The sequence below is a fragment of the Mastomys coucha genome, unplaced genomic scaffold (assembly GCF_008632895.1).
Source record: "Mastomys coucha isolate ucsf_1 unplaced genomic scaffold, UCSF_Mcou_1 pScaffold11, whole genome shotgun sequence".
NCBI lineage: Eukaryota > Metazoa > Chordata > Mammalia > Rodentia > Muridae > Mastomys > Mastomys coucha.
This window is the reverse complement of record NW_022196893.1, coordinates 33,105,379-33,105,746: the sequence shown is the minus strand read 5'-3', so window position 1 is coordinate 33,105,746 and position 368 is coordinate 33,105,379.

The following is a 368-nucleotide window of genomic DNA, read 5'->3' as shown; positions in this document are numbered from 1 at the left end:
ATGCTCTTTGCTTCCTTGTAATTGCTAAATAAAGCAGGTTTATAAATAACAAATTTTTCCATGTGCATTTTTGTTGCAATTTTCTGTTAAATATAGAAGGTCTGTGGCCTTGGTAGATTAGATACCATTACTGTTCCCTCTCCCAGATGTGTATGCCTTCATTTGTTAGTATACTGTAGTTTAAATTTAAGTTCACATTTTTAATTTATTTCAATACCTCTTTAAATAAAATAGAATTCCATCACTTCCCCCCTCATTTTGCATCATCCAGACATGACCAGGTGTCTTCACTCCAAACCCTCACCTGTGCAGCCATTCTCAACTTGATAATCTTTTGGGAATCCCATGTTTCCTTCAGTTTCTTATAA